The 24,418-nt window shown below is 42.1% G+C and overlaps 1 protein-coding gene across 2 annotated transcripts in view; it reads right to left on the reverse strand.

Annotated features, from left to right (window-relative positions):
* Window positions 1–24,157, reverse strand: part of mgat3b (beta-1,4-mannosyl-glycoprotein 4-beta-N-acetylglucosaminyltransferase b) — a 39,321-nt gene extending 15,164 nt beyond the window's left edge. The window contains exon 1 of one of the 2 annotated variants that reach the window (XM_061678415.1): window positions 23,662–24,157. The gene's annotated coding sequence lies outside the window, so the exon portion shown is untranslated. Of the gene's footprint in view, window positions 1–980; window positions 1,026–23,661 lie in introns of those variants that run through there. The other variant, XM_061678416.1, reaches the window with a different exon arrangement.
* Window positions 24,158–24,418: the final 261 nt, after the last annotated feature.

The following is a 24,418-nucleotide window of genomic DNA, read 5'->3' on the forward strand; positions in this document are numbered from 1 at the left end:
GTACGGACGTTCATACACGAGTTGCACAACTTCCGCCCACGTCACTAACCAGGCCAGGCCCCACCGTTAAGTTGCACACAAACTTAAAGTCACATACTGTACAGTGTAAAAATCACCAACAATCTCCTCATTGCGGGGTGGACGACTGGTTAGTCTCACAGTTATGAGGACCCGGGTTCAAATCCGGCCTCGCCTCTGTGGAGTTTGCATGTTCTCCCCGTGCCTGCGTGGGTTTCCTCCCACATTTCAAAGACATGCATTGTAGGTATTTGACAAATCTAAATTGCCCGTAGGTGTGAATGTACAGGTAAGTGTCAATGATTGTTTGTTTATATGTGCCATGCGTTTGGCGACCAGTTCAGGGTGTACCCGGCCTCTCGCACAGAGTCAGCTGGGATAGGCTCCAGCACACCCGCCGACCTAAGTCAAGATAAGCGAAATGGATCTCCTCATTGCAGTTGAGTCCGGTTGAATTTTAATCCTCATCCTCCTCGACTTGAGTGCGAACGTTGACACCATCTCACACCCCATCCTCCTTAAGAGACTCTCCTCCATCGGCATCGCCCACACCGCCCTAGACTGGTTCCACTCATATCTCAAATGACTGCACTCAGTTCATTCAACTAAAGTCCTTTTCATCCGTCCCCTCCCCATCACGTCAGGTCTACCCTCCTCCCCCTCTGCATCATTTTCAATAAATTTAATATTTTATTTCATTGCTTCACAGAGGACACCTAGCTCTACCTCTTCTGCAAACCCAACATCTTACTTCCACCCTCTTCCCTCACCTCCCGCTTATCAGATATTAACTCCTGGTTCACCTCTCACGTCATGAAATTAAACAGTGACAAAACAGAAATTATCCTAATTGGCACCAAATACATTATCCAAAGTTGACATTTTTTGCATTCCAGTAGGTCTCTGCTTGGTTTCCCTATCTCTTTAGGTTAAAAGTTTGGATGTTCGAATGAAAGTCTTACAATTCAGCGTCGGTAGCGCCATGTCACCATTTTGTTGATCAGCCGACCGTCCCCCATGCGGGTGCGCTCTCAGTTAGCAAATAACACGAAATCTTTTCAACTGGGAACTTCCTCATTCTGGCTTCCTCATTTTTTATTTGTTTTTGCCATGTAGGTGGTACTGTATTTGTAGCAGAGATTGAGAAAGATAAAGTCAGTCAAGAGCTTGTTGTTGCTGTTGTTAACGCTCACAACTGTTATTTATGTGAAAAACACTTCTAGGCCATGAAAAAGTGAAAGCGGTGCATCAGTCACTACAGTCAATACTATTAAAAACTGCTGTCTTCTAATGCATTATGTTAAATATGGGCATCCGTCACTACAGTCGAAAGCTGTTTTCTCTATGCACAAATCTGATGTGAAGGTTGCACATCAGGTACACTCGTCAAAATCTGCTTTCTTCTGTATGCATAAAACTTTAATATTGAAGCTGTGTATCAGTCACTACAGTTATTCAAAAGCAGTTTTCTATATGCACACGTCTTTGATGTTAAAGTTGCACATCAGTCACTACAGTAGACACTATCAAAAGCTAATTTCAAGACACACGTGCACACACATCCAACTCAACATTGTACATCAGTCACTACAGTGGATAGCTACCTAATGCTAGAAATTCGGTTTTTTTTTTTCTTTCTGGAAGTGCAAGACTTGTTACCATCGTGCATCAGTCACAACAGTAGAACGCTCTTCAAAAGTTACTTTCTTCAATATGCAAATCTTTCAATTGAAGTTGTGCATATTAGCTTTTGTGTAGTATTTCATATATGCTCCACCTTCGCCGTCGCCAACCAATCAGAATGCAGTGTTTCAAACCCTTGTCTAACCATCGTAAAACATCGTCCCATCATCCCTTGTTACTTCTACTATTCGTGAACTCATGGGTCAGCGGTGGGCTGAGGCAAATGTGCCCAGAAAGCCTGTGAGACTCTAAGTGACTAATGTACACATGTTGACTGTGTGTGTGTGTGTGTGTGTGTGCGTGAGTGTGTGTGTGCGCATGGGTGCATGTGTGTACAGGCCACAACATTGGGGTTACACCGGTCCGAGCTAATGAGACAAAGGTGATAATTCTCACTTTTGGAGTTGTAATCTTATGAGAAAAATGTCCTATTTTTCGCAAGAAAAAAAGCCCTGTTTTTTTTTTTTTTAATGAAACTTTACGTAATTTAGAAAAATTTAATCATCTGACAAGGTGTTTAAAAGAAAATCTCATAAAAAATAAGTATAACATCTTGACAAAAACACTTTGTTTTGTAAAAAAAGAAAAAAAAAAAAAAGACAGCCATATTCTTACAAGAAAAAGGTCATACTTTTCTGGGGGGAAAAAGTTGAGGTAAAATTACAATATTAAGACAAATTATCTTTTATTGAGATAAAAAGAGTAATATTATGAGAAAAAAATCATATTTTTTTTTTGCCGAAGTTGTATTTTTTGAAAGAACAAAAAGTGAAATTTATTTGAGAAAAAAAGGAAGAAAATCATAACAAGAGGAAAGTCAGATTATTAAGGAAAAAAAGTCTAATTAAATTATCAGATGAGAGGAAAGTCATATTTTCTTGAAAAAAAAAAAATCTCATTTCGATTAGTTATAATCTCATTTTTTAGAAAAAAAATCAACTCCAAAAGAGAGATTTTCTTTGTGCTGAAACAATTTATTTTATGGAAAAAAACATTTTTTAAAAACATTTTTTCCAAGAAAAAAAAAAGTGTTTTTGTGAAAGTAATTTGTAGGGGGAAAAAAAATTATGATTATTTTTTTTAGAAAACTAATAATCTGACCAGAAGAAAGTATTTTTTCTTTTGAAACAAGAATTTATTATATGGGAGAAAACTTAAAAAGAAAAAAAACATTTAATTTTTAGAAAAGATGTAATATGACAAGAGGAAAGTCATATTAGGCATGCCGAACACTGAGCGATGCGGTCGAACCTGACTGGACCGGACCATCGCATAAAAATAAGAGTTGCTGACACAACCTCGTACATTGGGCGATGAGATATATGGGCGTCCTGAATAGCGAGCCTGTATTGGCGTTTGATGCTGTATAGACAGTATATTGTACTTTATTTCATTTCTCAAACCATAAAAAGATAGATTAACAGTTAAGAAGGATGTGGGTTGCTTAAGACAGCGGATGTGGTAGGTAATAAAAGCGTGGGTGTGAATATTGTAAAGGAGTCTCGCTGACTCCATTTATTTGAACATACCCAGCGAGATATGTGCCATTCGCGTACATTTTGGCCACAAATGTAATTTTTTTTCATCCATAAGCACATTAAACATTATGAATATAAATGAAACATTTTGAGTATTAATGTAAAACACATTTGATGGTTTGCATACGCCAATTATTTGGCTTGGGGGGGGCGCGGTGGCCATTTGGTCTCGCTTGCGGAAAAACACTGAAATGTATTTTCAGCGTGAGTGAAAGCTTGTGTGTGTTTTGGTTGGCTGTAAGCTGCGACATTGCGACGGTGTGCGCTGGCCATTCGAATCTTGAATTGCGGCAAAAACAGCGGGCGACTGATCGGCCGCTAATGAAAACAGTTGCCAAACCACGCACACTTCGCGACAGTTCATGTCGGATTCGGCCCTGTCGCTCGGTGTGCGGCAGCCGTTACATTAAAAAAGTTACAATCATTAGAATTTGAAAAAATATTTTTCAGGTTTTACTGTACTGTAAATGAAAATAAACGGTTTGCTGATGAGCCAAGTCAGGACAACACAATCAGCTTCAGTTTTGTTTACGGACGCAACACAAAGAGGAAAGATGGAAGAAGCCATCAGGAGCTTTTTCCAGTAATGCTGCGTGTTTTAATGTTTGGAGAGGCTGGCCAGGAACCGCTGAGCGAGCGCAAAGGTAGCCTGATGGGCTCGCTAACAACGCCCCTGTGAACTGCGCCGAACACAACAGGATGTCAAACTGTGTCTTCATACAAAAATTCATGAAAACACACAAACACAAAGCGATTCGTCAAGCAGAACACACTTAACGAGCTGAGATATACCAATGAGTCATTTTGATACATTAAAAAGAAGAATATGAAGTGAAACATCGGAAACACATCTGCTCTCCGTCATTCTCCACTGAGCCTCATTTGCATAATTGTGGGTTTGAGAGCTGTCAATCAAACGAAAATGACAAAGACAGACGAGGAAACACCTAAATGTCCAACTCGTGCATCGGTCACTACAGTGGACAGCATTTCAAAAGCTGTGTTCTTCTACAGGCACAAAGCTATAGGTGGACAGTTACAGTGTAGGTGTAGTGACTGATGCGGAGTCAGCTGTCGTGACTGATGCGCAACTTTGACATCAAGACCCGTATAAGAAAAAAAGGTTTTGAAGAGATGACCACTGTTAGTAACTGATGCACAACGTTGACATCACAGACTTGCAGATATAGAAAAGCTTTTGAACATCTGTCCACTGTAGTGACTGATACTAAAATTTCATGTCAAACACTTGTGCATATGAAAAGTATCCAAAACATTTTTTGGATACTTTTCCACTGTAGTGACAAATGTACAACTTTCAATCCAAAGACTTGTGCATGAAGAATAGCCTTTGAATGGCTGTCTAACTGTAGTGGCTGATGCAAAACCTTGACCTCAAGACGTGTGCATATAGAAGTAAACATCTTAAGAAGAAGAAGAATCATCTTTGTAGTCATGAACATGCATGCATGCACACGAAATGTGTTCTCTGCATTTTACCCATCACAGTGAACACACACACTTGTTAGTGGAACACACAAACTTAAGCGCCTGGGGAGCAGTTTGGGGTATCAGAGCCTTGCTCAAGGACACCGCACCCGTTTGTCAGGGAGATGTAGGTGGATGGTCCAGTCGGGGTCTTGAACCTAGGACCCCACGGTGGCAGGTGATGATCTTAACCATTGGGCCACGGCTGACCCCAAACTGAATTGTTTCCACCTGGTCATGAACTTGGGACCTTTCGCGTGTTAACCACTGGAAAAACTATTTGAAAATCTATCCACTGTAGTTACTGATGCAGCGTTAAAAAACTCACGCATATAGAATTAAACTTTTTTTTTTTTTTTTTACAAGCTATACACTGTAGTGACTGATGCTAAAAATGTTTTGTCAAAGACTTGTGCATATGGAAGGAACAACTTTTGACGAGCTGCCCACTGTAGTGACTAATGCAAAGCATTAATGTTACTGACTTGCATGTATAGAAACGCTTCTGAAACAATTTCTACGGTAGTGACTGATGCACAACTAAAGACTCTCTCACACACACGCATGCGCACACACACACACACACACACACACAAAAGGCCCTCTTGTCTGTGGTCGTTTCCTGCCTGTGCGACAGATTGAGTGACGTTTGTCTCACAACGAGAGTTTGAAGAATTTGGCGTCAGGCCTTTACACACTTTGGTCACGGGTTTGATGCCAAGTGCTATCACGAGGCGCTGCCCAGCCACTCTGGCAAGGCACCACTTTAACACAACACAACAACCCACATGCTAATGGGGTTCCACCTGTACGTGAACCGCATGCGGGTGACATTTGACGAGCGGCTTGTGTTGCATTCGTGGTGCATCGGGACGCGCCCCCGAGGTAGATGCATTCATGGAATGTCCCCCGAAAAAAGCTTCTGGCACAGTCCAGAATTCACAGACTGTTCCAACTGCTTTGAGATCCAACATTTTACGTGTGTGCGTGTGTCATTTGAATAGACGTTCGAGGAGCTTGGGAAACGGCGGCGTTGCATGACCTATTTAAGAGCACTAATGTCTGTTTTATGGACAAACAACAATCAGCAAGGAGGCTGATGATTATTAATTTATGTAGCAATTTTAACACACGGATGAGAGTGGAGCATCAGTCACACCAATGAACAGCCATTCAAAAAACTGTTTTCTTCTATATGCATGAGTCTGGTGTCAAACAGTAGATGGACATCAGTCACTGCAGTGGACAGCTATTCAAATGTTGCTATCCTCTATATGTGTCAGTATTTTAAAGCTGTGAATCAGTCACTACAGTGAACAGCAACTGAAAAGCAGTTTGCTTCTATACACATCAGTCTTTCATGTTAAAGCTGCACACCAGTCACTACAATGGACAGCTATTCCAAAAGTTGTATTCTTCGATTTAAATGAGGCTTTGATGTCAATGTTGTGCATCAGTCACTACAGTGGACAGCTTTTCAAAAGTGATTCTTTTATATGCATGAATCCTTGATTTCAAAGGTATGCATCAGTCACTACAGTGGACAACTATTCAAACGTTTTTTTTAAATTCCATATCTTAAAGCTGTTCATCTGTCACTACAGTGGACAGTAACTTTAAAAGCTGTTCAGTAAACATGAGCCTTTGATGTCAAAGTTGCACATCAGTCATTTTGACTTCAAAACTTAAGCATATAAAAGAAAACCGCTTTCGAAAAACTGTCCACTGTAGTGACTGGTGCACGACTTTGACATCAAGACTCATGTAAATAGACCAAACTTCAAAATGAAGGCTTCAAAGTCAAAAAGGGATACAAATCTTGTTGCTCAGCTGCACTTTTAATTTCCTGCACTTTACTTTTGTGTGTGTGTGTGTTTTGGCACAATCAGAATCAGCCTCATTTCCTGGCCAATCGTGAGAGCAGACAAAGTAGCAATAAGCCTGAAGACAACTCCATCTTGTCGTCCATTGTTTCTCATTCGACCATCACTGACTCTCGCGCTCTCTTTGTGCATTGTGCTCCTTTGCAAATTAGCTTTAGGACAAAGAACAGGCAGCAAATACCTGAGTCTAATTATACAGAGTGTCAGTGAATGCATCATTGAGTTACAAAATGCTGCATTATGTTGCGGAAACAGAGAAGCCTGTAGCGAGTCCCTGGACAAAAGCCTTCTTCTTCTTCAACTCATAAACAAGCCTCCTAAATATGTCTGTCAATAGTAAGCCTTCAATTACTCAACTGCAGAGGGTGAGGGGTGGTCTGGGACATCCTGGCATCACCTCAACTGTCCAATCAGATCACTCCGACGTCACTCCTATGCTGGTCACAGCTTTTAGGGGGGACATTTCTTGATTTTGCATGTGAATTGATATTAAACGATAAGGTAGATTTATGACTTTTCGTGAAACATACCATTTTCAACATGAGCCTCAAAGATAGAATAGTGCCGATGTCTCGGCATTGATTTAAGCATCCAGTCGGATTGCTCCGATGACACCCAAATGCTCACAGCCACGGGCCAATCTTTCCATGGAATCTGTGTTGTCATTCATGAACAACTCGTTCAAAGAAACAAATCTTTTGAGTGAAAGTACTGAATGGAACCACTTCATGAACTTATTCTTTACTTTCTCAGTTCAGTTGAGCTCAGCTGCGAGCCTGTGCCGCACAAAAACAGTTCCCCCCCCCAAACAGCGCCTCTCGGAGCGCCCACGGTGGTTGAGTGCGTGCAGGGGCGCTGACGAGGCGGTGGGCTCCTTCGTGGGCATCTCTGTCTTGCTGCACAGCAGCTACGATGCTCCGTCAAAATATGTCTTTAAGTGACGCCAGACCGTGGTGCAAAAAAGATTGGGGACTGCTGCCCTACAGAAGTGCACCAAATCAGCTGACGGGCGGGTTCTATAATGCACGTTAGGGGCGGTGCTAGCTTGAATGCTGCCTTGTGAGAGACAGCATGGCACCCCCTGCCCTATCATTTTCCTCCTCATCATCATTGCGAATGGGAGTGCGGGCTGGCACAACTACGGTCCTCCCCTTTTGCCGTAAATTAGAAATAGAAAATAACATGAAACGTTACTCATGGGATTAAGAAATAAGTGTCTATCTATAATTACAGGTATATACAGAATGCAAGGTATGAAATATTATACAATGTGCCTATTGAATGTCTATTGCTACAGGTATGTATGTACAGGCTGTTTACCAGCTGTGAACTGACTAAGACTAATAAGAGTAAAAATTGAAGCACATGCAAAAAGATTTAAAAGGGAAAAAAAACTCTTATAAGGTCATTAAATTAAAAGAAAACATTCCTTTAATTTTACAGAAAATAACAAATAGGATGTCGACAAAAGGACAAAAGTTCATCCAGTGAGGCTCGTGAAAAACATGAGCGTCACGCAACAACCTCTGGTGCTCATTTGAGAACCAGACCAAAATTGTTATGTGCAACCACCCCTGGTTATGATGTAGTTACTCAGAGAAGACAGAAAACTCCTGGGACTGCATTTGTATTCACACAACATTTCACTGCACATTCACACAGTGTGTTTGTGTGTGTGTCTGTGTGCCTACTACTGTAGCACAGTACACAACAGGGCTTATGTTTGTGCCACACGCACACAAACACGCGCACACACTAGTGTCTATTACGTGTGTGTCTGAATAACTTTACCATGCAGACTTCCACTTTTTCCAACAATAAGGCAAAGATTCTTTTTCAACATGGTGGTGGCTTAGCTTATGTCTGCTTCCTGTGTTGACATGTTTGGAGAGCTTTGGGCGAGTGTGTGCATGTGTGTGTGTGTTGGTTGTGTGTGCCGCGTGTGTTTAATGAGGACAAAACTGCTGTTGATTCCGGTACAGTGGCTTTCATTGTGTGTGTGTGTGTGTGTGTGTGTGTGTGTGTGTGTGTGTGTGCGTGCACATATACGCGCTTGTGTGGGGTCAAGCCTGGGAACTGGTCACTCAACGCTGTAAATGTGTGTGTGTGTATGTGTGTGTGTGTTTAGGAGGCTCACAAAAACCTTTCACAACAAGAGTGCTGTGCTATCTCTCTCTCTCTATCAAACCAGCTGCTGCCTTTATGGACAGTCGGAAATCACAGACTTTTGTGTTCAAATGTGTTTCAAATGCCCTTAAATGAATGACGCAAATATCAGAGATAGAGAAAGATATTCATTCAAAAAATTAAATCTATCTACCTATTTATGCATCTATCCATATATACACATCTAACCAAGGGTTGCTTTCATTGACAGTTAGAAATTTCCTAACAACTGAATGATTGTTCTGAATGTCCTTACAGTTATTCTATTACTGTGTCTATCTACAGTATCTATCCTTTGCGCCATCTAAGTCAGGTGTTGCCTTCAAGGGCAGTCTTAAACCAAGTTGTTTTTCTCACAACTGAGTGATGGTTCCCAACATCTGTAAGTGTTCCTTCCTTCCTTCCATCAATCCATCCCAGGTGCTGCCAGTCTATAATCCCATTTCCCCCTCACAAATGTTTTCCAAATGTCTTACACACATTAATTTATACTTAAATGTTCTACCATTTCCAGTATCCATCCAACGATATACAGAATAAATAGGCACAACTGTCCCCCCCTGTGCAATCCTCCAAATACGTTACACTTGCATGTTAGCATTTCTGTCCAATGAAAAAGGATTGGTACGCTACGTGATGCAACACATTTGTAACACCATTTTTTTTTGTAAATATGCAATTCTACTCGCGAACATTTGGTAATAAACATATTAAACATGCTATGACTGACACATCTAACATCTTCCCATTTCCATCAACGTCTTTCCGTGTAACCTTTTTTATTTAGTGAAAACTGTTCGTCAGAAGTTAGTTACCTAAGGGTGTGCATGTGTATGTTGGCTAGCCAGGCAGTCTCCAAGATAGCGCAGTAGGAAAGACAATGGCATCCATTCAGTTGACATTTCAGGGAATAGTGCTGAATCATTCTTGGCTTCCTTGTGTGTTTGTGTGTGTGTTATGTGTGTGAGACATGCGCACACACGCGCGCGCACACACACACACACACACACACACACACACGCACACTGAATCCGCGATAAAGCCATTGTAGAGGTGCCATGACGTTGAAGTAAGGCCATGCCGACGCGTCGCCTTACCCATCTGTTGCAATCGTGCACTGTTACACGAGCTACGAACATTAATCGTCACATCATACTGATGCATACTGACGGATGACATAAAAGTAATATTTTCATACACGTCAAACCAATAAAAGAAGACGCCTACTAGTGTTAGCTGTAATTCAACTTGCAGCACATGGAAGAACTCAGACGAAAGCTCAAGAACAAGGACACTTTGAAATGCCCAAATTGACCGGAAAATGGTCTCTTCAAAACAAAGCGACAGATATTTTGTGTTTACGGGTATAGCTTCTTGAATTTTTTTGGTGTGTTTACTCATAATAGACATGTGTAGCAAATTTCAAGTGAAATGGCTTTGGGGGCTGAATTTTCAAAAACGTTCTTTGGATTCTATCCAGCTAATTTCTGGAGGTGACAACCAAGACTGAACCAAACTGGTATGAACATGCCTGCACGTTTGGTGAGTTTCTGAATACAGATAAATCCCCTCAAAATGGTGATTTATTTGGCCTAAGAAACATCAAAATTGTGATTTAGTTCATCTCAGAATCAAAGCGAAAAAAGAAACAGCAATTTGGCCAAAACTTACCCTAACATGGTCACTGAAAAGAAAAATAGCAGACTTCCTGCATCTTTTCAGGCATGAAAGAAACTTATTTTGTTGGTCTATTCATGATAGACGTTGACCAAATTTCATTTTCCTTAGTGAAACCTGCTTTCAGGGCTGAATTTTAAAGAAAATTCAGGTGCGCAAGCGAGCCAATTTCAAGAATTGTGAATGCTACTCCAAATAGAACCTATAATGGTTGCTTTAAACCAAAATGGCAGACTTCTTGTGTCTTTCTAGCCATGGCTTCTTGAGACGTTTTTTATGCGTGTACTCATGGTAGTCATGCTTACCAAATTTCGCTTTGCGAATGTTAAGTGTCAGACTTCCTTTGTCTTTTCAGGCATGGCTTCCTGAGACTTTTTGTGGGGCTATTCATGATAGACAAGCCTATCAAATTCCATGTTGCTGAGTTTAACTGCCTTTGGGGGCTGAATATTAAAACAAATTTCAAGGGGTGCTACCGAGACAATATTTGTTGTTGAGTTGCAAACGTGACTGCAAATTGAGCCTAAACTGGCCGCTTCGAACCAAAGTTGATTGACTTCCTGTATCTCTTCAGGCATGGCTTCTGGAGACTTTTTCATGGGTCTACTTATGGTAGACATGTCTAACATATGTCACTTTCCTAAGTGACATTAGTTTAAGGGTCCGGAATAAAAAAAAAAAACTTAAAAAAAAAAAGAACTATTACGTATGGGTCGCCCCCGTGCTAAATTCTGACTGCCAATGTACCAAGCAGCTGCTAAATCAAGCTGATCATGACAGGAATGACAAGGCCTCTGCATGCCGGCGACTGAGGTGAGGTATTTATTGATAGTAATCTCCAAGAAGAGTCACAGCCCAAAGGGTCAGAATTCCTAGAATGTTTGCGATATAACAGAACCAGACGTGCAGGCCTTGCCATATGTTCCCGCATAATTGAAAAATGTCCAGCACATGCTACTAATTTAGGAAGAATCTCACTTTTCATCAATGCTTTCCTGTGCCAAAGATCATAAGTAGTGGCCCGCATATTTGACTTAGACAGCGAGCCGGAGGTCTACTTACACTATTGCTTTGATAGCGTTTAGTAGGACTAGAAGGAATGCTTATGTCGTGCCTGAATGGCAAGAAGCCCATTTAGAACGATGAATTTTAGTCGACTTTTTTGACAAAAAGATAATAGACTGAAGCGCAGTTCAAAGTAGCACTAAAACCATCACAAGGAGGTATGTTTTCTTCAAGACAGCAAACAATTAGATCCTCTGCCAATACCAAACAATCATCCATCCATCTATTTTCTATAGCACTTATCCCTATTAGGATCAGAGGAGTGCTGGAATCTATCCCAGCTCACCTTTTGGCGAGACAAGTGGGAGACAGTCCAGGGTGGGAGACACCCTGGACTGGTTGCCAGTCAATTACAGATAAACCTGCACCAATGTCATATTATACCTTCCATCTCCACTTGTCCTCTAGGGTGAGCTTGAGCCTACCACAGCTGACTTTGGGTGAGAGAAGCGGGAAACACGCTAGACTGGTAGCGAAGCAATCACAGCACACCATTCACACTCACATTCACAACTATAAACAATTTATAGTCACAAATGAAGCTAACATGCATTTTTGGGAATGTGGAAAGAAGCCAGAGTACCTGGAGAAAACCTACGCCTTAGTCCAGATTCAAATACAGAACCTCAGAACTGCAAGTCACATGTGCTAAGCACTACTTTGCTGTCTGCCCAAAAATCAATGGCACCAAAATGTAAACATTCATCCACACTGGAGGTCATCATCAATCAATAAACAATCACAACAATGAGCACAAACAAAAGGCAGGCTGGTGGGTAGGCAAGACGAGTGGAGGAAACAACACAAATAACTGGGAGGAACTGGATAAGTCTAGGCACACAGACACACACACACACACACACACACACACACACGCACGCACACTCACAATTGGATGAAAATATGGAGGTGAAAAGCATAATATTTGTAGGTAGAGGTGGAAATGAGTTGAGACGAAGGTTTTATGGCAACTTGAGGCAGTGTGTAGTACGTGAATGTGTGTGTACTGGACCACTCACCCAGATGAGACGCTCTACTGCAAGATAATCCCCATGAAAATGCCTGTCCTCTCATCCCCTCGCTGCCTCCCTTCATCTATCCATCCTTCCATGCAAAAACACTTCATTCACGGCTCATCTTCCACAGTGTGTGTGTGTGTGTAGGTGACCTTCAAATTTACAATGACTGCAGATCTAATGGGGGGAACACAGCAAACAAGGGGAAAAAGCTCCCGTGTCACACACCCCAGTCACCTTTTTTGGTGTGAGAATAGACATGTAATTGTGTGTAACAATAAAAAAATGGCAATAAACTCAAACCCATCAGAAAACAGTAAGTCAGTTCTAATCAATCAAGACTGATTTTGAATGCTAATTTGCTGAATATCACTTACGCTGGCATCATGTGATTAAAACCACGGAAGGAGACGATAAAAACATCACAGAAAGTTCCTGTCAAGACAGTGCATGATATGCTCTTTGCTACTATGCCTTTCTGACCTCAGTAAGAAGAAAAATGTGTCAGAATCTCACAGGAAGTCAGAGACAGTAAAAAACTGTCATAGAAGGTAAAATAATAATAATAATTGTCATAGCCAAGACAGTGCATAAAATTCTTCTGGCTAATATGCCCCTCTGAATTCAGTAATAAAAAATATATATTCATAGAAGGTAATAAAAATTAAAAAGTAGTCTAGAAAGTCACCTTTTAAGTGCATGATAGGTTGCTTGCTGCTATGCCTCTCTGAACTCAACAAGAAGGAAAAACAGAGATAGAAAGTAAAAAAATAGTCATAGAAAGTCCTTGTCAAGACAGTCCAAGGTATGCTGCTTGCTGCTAAATCTTTCTGAATGCAACAAAAAGAAATAAAATAGAGAAAGTCAAAAATAGACATAGAAAGTCAACGTCAAGACAGAGCGGGAGCATGATTCGTTGCTTGCTGCCGATAAAAAAAGGATTAAACTCAACCTTGCTGCCTTTATGTCACGTTACATTAATTTTTCTCATAGTCATGGAAATCAGCTTCATTAAAGAGAAAAAAGTAATCGAAATAAAAAAATACTAATACTATACTAGAAGTCACTGTCAAGACAGTCCATGATATGCTACTTGTTTCCACGGCTCTCTAAACCCAGGAAGAAGCAAACAAGTGTCAAAAAAGTCATACAAGTAAAAAAGAAATAGTCATAGAAAGTGGGAAAAGGTATTTTTTAATGGACCATGAGTCTGCGAATAAAAGGTGATTGATTTGGAAAAATCTGCAGTTGATGGCACAAATAAAGTCAGGTTGACTGCCTTTACATCACATTACGTCCTATTTTTGTCCTGGTCAAGGAAAGAAGCTTATTTAGTCAAAACAGTGCATGATAGGCTGTGTGCTGCTACCCCTCTCTGAACATGGAAGAAGCAAAAAAAGTAATAGAAAATCATGTGAAGTAAAAGGAATCGTAGAAAGTCAGAAAAAGTGAGAAAAAATAGTTACAAAGTCGGTAAACTTAGAACACACTGACACAACAGTGCATGACATGCTGCTGTACAAATTTTGGGGAAATCTAGTAAAGGTGATTGGCGAAGATGAAAGTAAGGCTGGCTGCTTTTACATCACATTACATCAGATTTTTTTTTTATCCTTGTCATGGAAATAAGATTATTTCGTCAGGACAGTGCAGGATATGCATCTTGTTACTTTGCCTCTCTGAACTCAGGAAGACGCAAAAAAATGGTCAGAGAAAGTAAAACAAAAATAGTAAAAGAATGTCAGAGGGTCACTGTCAAGACAAAATTGTACAACATTTAGACAGATCTGGACCTGAAGGGGAAATGGCTGTCAGGCTAGCTGTCTTAATGCCACATTACGCCACATTTTTGTTCCTTGTCATGGAAGTGAGATAATTTAGTCACAACAGTGCATGACATGCTGTTATACAAAATTTGAACAAATCTGCAGTTGAAGGTGAAAACTGACCTCTTTAAGTCACAGAGATGGATTTTTTTGGGCCATCACACAAATGAGCTTCTTTTGTCAAGACTGCATGATATGCTTGGCTATGATGGAAGATGTTACTATACTGTTTGTGTCGTTTTTATTAAATAGTCACAACTGTTAATGATATGCTGTTCCGCCGCCACTACCACACTACATGACTGGTAGCCAATAAAGAAAGAATGGGATTGGATTTCTTTGCAAGTGCGATAAACACTAAAGATTCCTCACATTCTGATCCTGGCATTTTTCTGACTGTAAAGCGACACTGTGAGTAAAGCGGGTGGGGGAGGGCGGGTTCGAGTATTTTCGTGTGTGTGTGTGTGGGGGGGGGGGGGGGGGCAGCTGTGTGTGAGTGGGGACATGGCGGAGATGTCATCAAGGAGAGAGCTTTTCTATTTTGGCCTCGGTTGGCGGTTAAACTGGGGCGAGCTGTCTGACAGGAGGTACCATTGAGTGAGGGGTGTGTGTGTATGTGTGGGGGGGTGAGGAGGCCTTATTTAGAAAAGTGGAGCTCAGAGAGGAGGTGGCTGGGGAGAGAAAGAGGAGGGAGAAGGTGGGGGTGAGGAAGAAGGCGGGTTGAATGTTTTAAGGAGCAGGCCAATAACGCTAGAAGGGAAAAGGCCGAAACTCTTCCCTTCAGATGACATTGTGACCTTGACAAAGAGCGGCAATGTGCGCATCCAAACGCAGTTGACCATAGCCATCCTTCTTGCACGACTTTTTCATGTAGTCGGGTATGGTAACTTTGACGTTTTAAAAAGAAAACTGGCTTCAAGGATAAAACATTTTCTCAACTCTTGAGGGGCCGAAACGAAACTAAAAGAGACGTTTCAAGCCAAAATGACAGATCACGTGTGTATTTTCAGGCTTGTTTTTTTAAGACTTTTCTGTGGGTCTACTCATGATAGACATCCATCCATCCATTTTCTGTACCGCTTATCCTCAACAGGGTCGCGGGCGTGCTGGAGCCTATCCCAGCTATCATCGGGCAGGAGGCGGTGTACACCCTGAACTGGTCGCCAGCCAATCGCAGGGCGCAAATAAACAAACAAACATTCGCACTCACATTCATCTCTACGGACAATTTTGGGTCTTTAATTAACCTACCGTGCATGTTTTTAGGATGTGAGAGGAAACCGGAGTACACAGAGAAAACCCACCCAGGCACGGGGAGAACATGCAAACTCCACACAGACGGGGCCGGGATTTGAACACCAGTCCTCAGAACTGTGAAGCAGATGTGCTAACCAGTCGTGCACCGTGCTGCCCACGATAGACATGTCTACCAAATTTCATATTGCTAAATGACTCGGATTTGGAGGTCTGAATTTTTTAAAACACTACCTAACTCCATCAAGCCAAATTTGACTACCACTTTCTATGGCTTGTCAGTTGAAGCAGACCTCTATCTCTCTTCCGAGACCTGAGTGTCTCAGACGAGCATCTAATTAAATCAGCCAATTATGCGGCTCATTGCTTATGGCAATGATACGTGTTTAAAACAAATCTTATCAGTGCGGATTCGACGACGACACTTTGTCAGAGGCTGACTGGCTACACCGTGAGTGCAAGCTCCTGACACCCCAGAAACGCAATGAGAAGGCCAACTTTCACGTCTTTGGACGCTCCAGCTTAGCACTGAGGGGTCAGTGGGAGGGCAAGACAACAGGAAGTACATGCAGCAACACAGACGGGATGTGTGTGGGAGCGTGAGTGTGTGTGTGTGTGCAGAGGTAAAATATGCACACACTGCTTGGGAATCTGTTCAAAAACACCCAAAAATTGGATAGCAATGCATTTGATTCTCTCCAGGAAAAGTCTACGCTCAGCCAGCACCCTGGTGAGCTTGTGTGTACTGTGTGTGTGTTTGAGTGTGTGCAGATGCCAAATCAGAAGTGGAACACTGCTTAATTGCCAAAGCAACAGCGGCAGAAGTGATGTGATGGTGACGCAATTGGCGTGGTTAGCGTAGCATGGTTAGGTTAGCATCGTCGCTGAGTTGATTGTTCAGTTAGTGTCCAGTCGAGGGCACGATAAGGTGAAAACTTTTAAAGAACTTTCAACATCTGGTTTTAAATGAAAAAACAAAACAAAACAAAAAAACAATATACGCATACTCAACTTAATTATTTACAAGTATTAATTTCATAATTGCAGCATTTGAATTAAATTAAATGTTTTATTTTATTTTATATTTTATTGTAACATTTATTTTTATGATACTCATTAATGGTATTTTTTTAAGTGACAATATACATTATGTGCTTGAGTAATTTTAAATCAGTTTTCTTTAGTTCTTATTTTTATGTTATTTATTATTATTATAATTGTTTCTTCTATTATTTGGTTTATTTTTTAGCTTTACTGTTTATTATTTTCTTATTAAAAGTAACATTTTAATGGTCTCATATTTTATCCTAGCATTTATTTCTATTTATTTATTGTATTTTTTTATTCATTTGTTTTTTGTTTTATTTTATATTTGTTTATTTTTCATTTTTGTTCTTTTTGAGAAACAACCCTACTGATTTTGAACAACTATTTCTTCAACCCTATTGATTTTGAAAAATTTTTGCTCTTAGTATTTGCTACAACAATTCCATTAATCTTGAAAACTATTCTTGCAGCATGACAACCCTATGGGTTTTGAAGTATTTTCAATCGTTTGGCCCAACAGTGTAACAAATGTATAAATTTTGAATTTTTGGGGGGCTTTCAGCGAGAGCACAACAGCTTTATTGATTTTGAATGTTTTTGTTCATTGGTCTGACAACATGGTGGCACAGTGGTGGAGTGGTTAGATCGTCAGCCTCACAGTTCTGAGGATCAGGGTTCAATCCCCGGCCCCGCCTGTGTGGAGTTTGCATGTTCTCCCCGTGCCTGTGTGGGTTTTCTCCGGGCACTCCGGTTTCCTCCCACATCCCAAAAACATGCATTAATTGGAGACTCAAAATTTCCCATAGGCATGACTGTGAGTGCGAATGGTTGTTTGTTTGTATGTGCCCTGCGATTGGCTGGCAACCAGTTCAGGGTGTACCCCGCCTCCTGCCCGATGACAGCTGGGATAGGCTTCAGCACGCCCGCGACCCTAGTGGGGAGAAGCGGCTCAGAAAATGGATGGATGGATGGTCTGACAACAACCATATTGATTTTTAAATAATTATTATGTTTCTTCAAAACAGCCCTATTGATTTTAAATCATTAGGGAGCAATGTATTGATTTTAAAGGACTTTTTTAAATTTTTGATTCAACAAAAACATCCATCCATCCGTGCCGCCTCAACAAAAACAATTTTGTAAAAATAAGTGGGTTCAGTTCCCACACAGTTCTGAGGACCGGGGGTTCAATCCCCGGCCCCGCCTGTGTGGAGTTTGCATGTTCTCCCCGTGCTTGCGTGGGTTTTCTCCGGGCACTCCGGTATCCTCCCACATCCCAAAAACATGCATGGTAGGTTAATTGACAACTCTAAATTGCCCCTGGGTGTGAACGTGAGTGCGAATGGTTGTTTGTTTCTATGTGCCCTGGGATTGGCTGGCGACCAGTTCAGGGTATACACCGCCTCTCGCCTAGAGTCAGCTGGGATAGGCTCCAGCACGGCCGCGACCGGCGTGAGGATAAGCGGTATGGAAAAATGAATGAATGTTTCAAAGTTTCACATTTTATCCAAACTTATCACGCCTGTGTGCTTGGTCATGGTGACATACAGTACTCATCATAGGCGAGTCGCTTTCATGAGGCGTGAGCAGAGCTGGGGAGAGTAGCCAAATAATGTACTCAAATAAGAGTACTGTTACTTTAGAATAATATGACTCAAGTAAAAGTAAAAAGTAGTCCTTGAAATATTCACTTGAATAAGAGTAAGAAAGTACTGTGAAAAAAACTACTCAAGAGTAACTGGTGAGCAGTGATGTCGGTAACAAAGTAACGCGTCACTCCCAAAATGTGGTCCGGTGACGTCATAAATAATGTTATACTAATGATACTTTTTATTAGAGTAGTCAGATTAAAGTTACTTTGATTTAGCTACCAATGGTTACTTTTTCGTTCACGAGAACCAGAATTTAACATGCTTTTGCATACTATCCTATTTATTGTCAGGCAACAGATATTCATTAACAAATTACAGTTCTTCGGAACATGAGGCAATTCAATAACCAGGACACTTGATTCAGTCATGGAGCATGTCATAAGTGAAGACCAGTTTTTTTTTTAACTATCCATAACTAAAACGCACACTACGACGAAGTACAATATCGCGAAAAACTGCGAATTATTTATCAACGCAGCCGTCTGGGGCAATGACGTCACGTAACGTGTTGTACGTTTTCCGCACATAGTCAACTCACGTGTACCCAAGCAGCCACCGGCGCAAACACAATGGACGCTGACGACTCTGACGAGGGACTGGCATACTTAAACTGGCAATACAGTCACTACTTCCTAGTTTCTCTAAAGAGGACAATAGTAAGGTTTGTTGTACACTACTACACACAAAGACACATACGCAGTCGCCTTCATGGACCCCCACACAATCGGCAGGGGTGCTACAGTCCATGTCTCTGTCTGTCTATCAGTTAAAAGTCTATAAAGAAGTGTACTGCGAATGGTGTGCTTATTTATATTTAGGTGGTTATTTGGCATGTCAAGTCTGCTTTACATAATTGCTGCTCTCTTCTCTTTAATGTGACTACACTTTAATCATCCATCCATCCATTCATTTTCTGAGCCGCTTCTCCTCAGTAGGGTCGCGGGCGTGCTGGAGCCTATCCCAGCTGTCATCGGGCAGGAGGCGGGGTACACCCTGAACTGGTTGTCAGCCAATCGCAGGGCACATAGAAACAAACAACCATTCACACTCACAGTCATGCCTACGGGCAATTTAGAGTCTCCAATTAATGCATGTTTTTGGGATGTGGGAGGAAACCAGAGTGCCCGGAGAAAACCCACGCAGGCACGGGGAGAACATGCAAACACCACACAGGCGGGGCCGGGGATTGAAACGGGGTCCTCAGAACTGTGAGGCTGACGCTCTAACCAGTCGGCCACCGTGCCGCCCACTTCAATCATATTTATGTTATTTTTTCATTTAGATGACAACATTCTGTAACTTGTGTGGCGTACATTACCAAGTAATGGGTACGGTTAAGTTAAAGCTTTTTTTGTACGATGGATAAGTGATATTCCTGCCACTTGACAGCTGCTGAAAGTAACTAAAAAGTTACTTTTTTCTAATTTAGTTACCATACATTCGAAATGAAGTAATCAGTAAAGTAACTAAGTTACTTTTAAACTCAAGTAATCAGTAAAGTAACTAAGTTACTTTTTCAACGTAACTGTGGCAACGCTGCTGGTGAGTAACTTCTGATTTAAAAAAATAAAATAAAATAATACAAATAATAAAAAAATCAAAAAAATTAGAGCATGAACGTCCCCAAAAAAATTATAAAATTATAATATATGGGAATCCACACCTGCCACCATTTAAATTTTTAAGTGCCCAGAAACCAACAACACATGCATTGGGCCCTACAGAAACATTTGGTTTATTCACTTAAATGACTGAATGAAGAAGCTGTTTGCTGACCAGACTAATTGATTATTGTGTGTGTGTGCCTGCGTGAGCGAGAGAGGGAGATTGAGAGAGAGAGAGAGAGAGAGAGAGAGAGAGAGAGAGAGAGAGAGAGAGAGAGAGAGAGAGATATTAAGATTGCAACATGGCACGTGCCCCAAAAGATTAAGGTTTTACTGTGACTTATGACCATAAAATGTTGTTGGCATATGCACTGCCAAAACAACAATTGCCAAATCTGCAATTTACCGCAAGGTGTTTTCTCAAGTTAAAAGTGGGCTGTAATACCCACGTTTGGGCAGACACAAGACTTCATCATCAAAATCATCATCTGCATCATGAAGCTGTTGTTTTTCGGAGTCTGTCAAACACAGACTCCCCCCCCCCAAAAAAATGAGTCATATTGATCGGCCCCCAAAGGCTTTGTGTGCAGTCATATGACTGCCTTGTGCCGTCTGATTAGTGAATTGGAGTCAAATGAGACTGGTGATCAGGTCGGATTGACGCAATGGTGCCCTATGCGGAAGTCGAAGATGAAGTCTAAAAATAGATTGTGCATGCAACAATGGCTAAATAACAGTAGCGAGCAGCCTGTCGATCATTGTAACCGAGTAAAAGTATCGATTCTTCTTATCATAAATACTCAAGTAAAAAGTATGGTGCATTCAAACTAGTACAATTTATCCAACATGTTACTTGAGGACATGTAACGGTGTAAATGTAGCGTGTTACTACCCACCTCTGGCTGTGAATAATTAGTGTGCTTCCTAGTTCCAAATCTGTTGCCAAAGGCGAACAACTTGACAAAAAAGTGTTACTGTACCAAAAGTAGCATATTCCAGACTCCAACGATTTGTGTTTTGTATTCCTCAGAGTCATGCCGCTCTCTCGCGCTATGCACAGTAGATAATAGATTGAACCATCATCACATGGCCGCTACGTCAATGCCCCACATTCAATATGGCGCCACGTAGGCACGTCTTTTGAAAATGGATTGAGTAATGTGTAAATCTGTGACCCAGAACTACGTCAGTCCCTTCTCTACCTGTATTGTGCCACAGCACCAGTAAACAACAGCGGCCAATTCTGGAACTGACAGACTTTATCAACAGAATTTTAAGCGCCAAATGGAAACTATTTTTGGACACACTGTTCAGTCCCAACGGTCCGCTTTATCCGATATCGATTATATCACGGTCCGTTTTATCGAGGTTCCACTGTATAGAATTTGTTATTAAACCTTTTACTATAACAATAGGTAACGTCTTTTTACATTTTTATGACATTCAAGAATGTTAGCATTTTTTGTTACTTGTTCATTGTTTTTACACTAGTACAACCATTTTAAATGTTAAACAATGTGAAAAACAAGACGACGACTTTTAGTGTTTTTACTACCGTGGTTCACTTATTTGGACACCCAAATGCTAAAATGCTATTCAAAACATGGCTTGTACAGCTGGTATATGACGGCCACAGTTCGACCCGAGAACAGATTATTTTTTATTAGTATCACTTATTATTTGGGTTGGGAATGATACAGATATGACGTTCGTAAAGGTGAGAGATACGGCTGTGACGGTAGCAGTCTCCTCAATTGATACAAATCAGCCAGAAATTCTTTGATTAATCGATTGTAGCAATTGTGGATTGGCTATCACGAGGCCAGGGGCTCTATTTTCTTGAACAGCGTAAATCCAATGCGGCAGGCAGTGCAACCAGAGGCAAGTTAGACAATGTTGGTAATTTTGTAGACTCGCGCAGGCCAGCGGATCTAAAATCGTGAGGTGTATGTCACTGTGGGAGTGACCACAGCCGACTTCAATCATGTCCAATCAAAGTGGCTCCTCTCATTCCCTTTAAATGTGGTGTGCTAGTAGCCCACTGACAGTCTTTCACATGGCGGAGCTCAGACAACCAAATTTTTCATGAGAAGAAACTAACTTGCTCGACTCCAGGAGGACAAAGCGTGCAACGTACATTAATACAGAACTGCAAGCAGCCCTACACGGGCGAATGATGTAAAGTTGGCTTGGGAGGAGATCACAAGTATCTGCGCCATGAAGTGGGCACTTGGTGATTGACCCTCACCACTAATCGTTTGTGTGCCCCCCATAACTGTGTTGGCAAGTGGGACGATTTAAAAAAATATAATAATGATGATGATAATAATGTGTTCAATTAATTGATTTCTACAATGATGCAGAGGGTTTGATGCTCACTGTTTACATATTTATGAATGAAATACCACATGGCGTCACGGTGGACGACTGGTTAGCACATCTGCCTCACAGTTCTGACGACCCAGGTTCAAATCCTGCCTCGCCTGTGTGGAGTTTGCATGTTCTCCCCTCGCCAACGTGGGTTTTCTCCGGGTACTCCAGTTCCCTCCCACATCCCAAAAACATGCATGGTTGGTTCAGTGAAAACTCGAGTTTGTCCGTAGGTGTGAATGTGAGTGTGAATGGTTGTTTGTCTATATGTCCCCTACGATTGGCTGGTGACTAGTTCAGGGTGTACCCCCCCTCTCACCCAGAGTCAGCTGGATAGTCTCCAGCACACCCTGACCCTAGTAAGGATAAGCGGTTCGGAAATACCACACATCAAATAAAATTCACCAAAACGGGTTAGACCAGGGCGGCACGGTGGACGACTGGTTAGGGCGTTAGCCTCACAGTTCTGAGGAGCGGGGTTCAATCCCCGGCCCCGCCTGTGTGGAGTTTGCATGTTCTCCCCGTGCCTGCGTGGGTTTTCTCCGGGCACTCCGGTTTCCTCCCACATCCCAAAGACATGCATGAATTGGAGACTCTAAATTGCCCGTAGGTGTGACTGTGAGTGCGAATGGTTGCTTGTTTATATGTGCCCTGCGATTGGCTGGCAACCACTTCCGGGTGTACCCTGCCTCCTCTCCGATGATAGCTGGGATAGGCTCCAGCACGCCCGCGACCCTAGTGATGAGAAGTGGCTCAGAAAATGGATGGGTGGATGGAACAATTAGGGTACAGTACTGTGATTCCCTTGCATGCGTGCAAGGAGAGCCCTTTGTTTAACAGGACAAATAGTCAAACACAAAAAACTAAATGACAACACTCACAAGGACCTGCTATAGGTCACAACTCCAGCTCCTGTTGTCACTCACTAGGCCATGCCTCTGACAGCCATACACCAGCACAAATATTACAGTGTGTGAGTGTGTGTGACCGTGTGTGTGTTTCTTCACATTCTATTATGTTTTTACATTTCTATTTTACAGCATAGTGCTATTTTTCTTTATTAAAAACACGGAATAATAATAAAAAAGAAAGGGTTTTCGCTGTGTCTGGAACAGATTACTGGGATTGCAACTATATTTCAAAGGAGAAAACTGATTTTATATTCAAGTAAATGGACAATCTTGGTTATGGAACGAATTAAACTCTCAAGGTGCCAGTTTTTTGCGTTTGCTTTTCTACGAAGAGCTCAGACTCTACAGTATAGACCATCATCATACATGGAAATGGAGCAGACAGACCATCTGTGCTTCTTGTTATGTTCAACTTCATCCAGCATCACATGCGCGCGCGCGCGCACACACCATCTCATCTTACCCATCTGTGCTTGTGTCAGATGTCTTTCATGGGTCCACTGCGGATGAGAGCCCGGCTGCTCGTCCGACTTTAGCCCGAGCAAGGCGCCGCATCCCCGGCTGGGAGGACCAGGCTGCGGCCAGGGGAGAGCGCTGGAAGTCCGGGGCTCGGACGATCTCGACTCGATGGTGACCGGCGGTGGCTGTAATCCTTTATATCCTAATTCGTGAGGATGGAGGGATGTGGAGGGGTGAGGCGGAACGTGGCGGGGGTGCCTTCGCGGGGGTGTCCAAAACCGATGTCCGCCGTTCTCTTGGCCCGATGTGGGTGCGTGTTTACCGGCTTTGGCCTGCCAGCCTTCTTCGCTTCTTCCGCGTATTCTTCCCCCCCTGCCGTGCAAAAACAAGAAGATATTCACTCTTCTTCTCCTTTAGTGGATATTCACCATCTTCGCTGCAGGTTGGAAGGAGGGCGAATGAAGGCAGCTCAGCGAGCGGATAGCTCCGCCTTCCTCCGTCACGCCGCCGCGGACAAGGGGCGGAGGGGGCTGCACGGAGGCTGCATGAAGGGGGGGCATCCACAGGAGGAGGTGGAGGGGGGCAGAAATATGAGAGGGGGTTGGCGGATGAAGCAGGAGGAGGAGGTTTGGTTATGAACGTGCATGTTATTTGTCCTGTGATAATAGGAAAGACCCACTCAAAGACCCCCCTCCCATGAGCCCCTAGTATGGATCGTAGCTCTGCCACACGTACACCAGGAATCCAACACATGATGGGAA

This window comes from Phycodurus eques, chromosome 6, assembly GCF_024500275.1.
Source record: "Phycodurus eques isolate BA_2022a chromosome 6, UOR_Pequ_1.1, whole genome shotgun sequence".
Classification (NCBI taxonomy): domain Eukaryota; kingdom Metazoa; phylum Chordata; class Actinopteri; order Syngnathiformes; family Syngnathidae; genus Phycodurus; species Phycodurus eques.